This window comes from Egretta garzetta, unplaced genomic scaffold (genome assembly GCF_000687185.1).
Source record: "Egretta garzetta isolate BGI_Z169 unplaced genomic scaffold, ASM68718v1 scaffold11, whole genome shotgun sequence".
In the NCBI taxonomy this organism is placed as follows: Eukaryota; Metazoa; Chordata; class Aves; order Pelecaniformes; family Ardeidae; genus Egretta; species Egretta garzetta.
The window spans coordinates 1,686,262-1,686,475 of NW_009258621.1; positions in this window are offsets into that span (position 1 = coordinate 1,686,262).

A 214-nucleotide genomic window follows, 5' to 3' on the forward strand; every position below is an offset into this window, starting at 1 on the left:
CCCCCGCGCCTCGGAGCCCCTGCTGTGCCCGGCGCCTCTGGCTGGGGGAGAAGCAGAGCCAGCAGCTTGGCCAGGCCGCGCTATATTTAGCGAAAGAGGGTGAATCAATAACGGGAAGGCGCAGGAGGAGAAGGAAGCGAATCCATTTGCTTGCCCCAGGGAAGCACGAGCACCGTGGGCAGCTATGGATGAAGCAGGTTTCCCACCTTCCCCT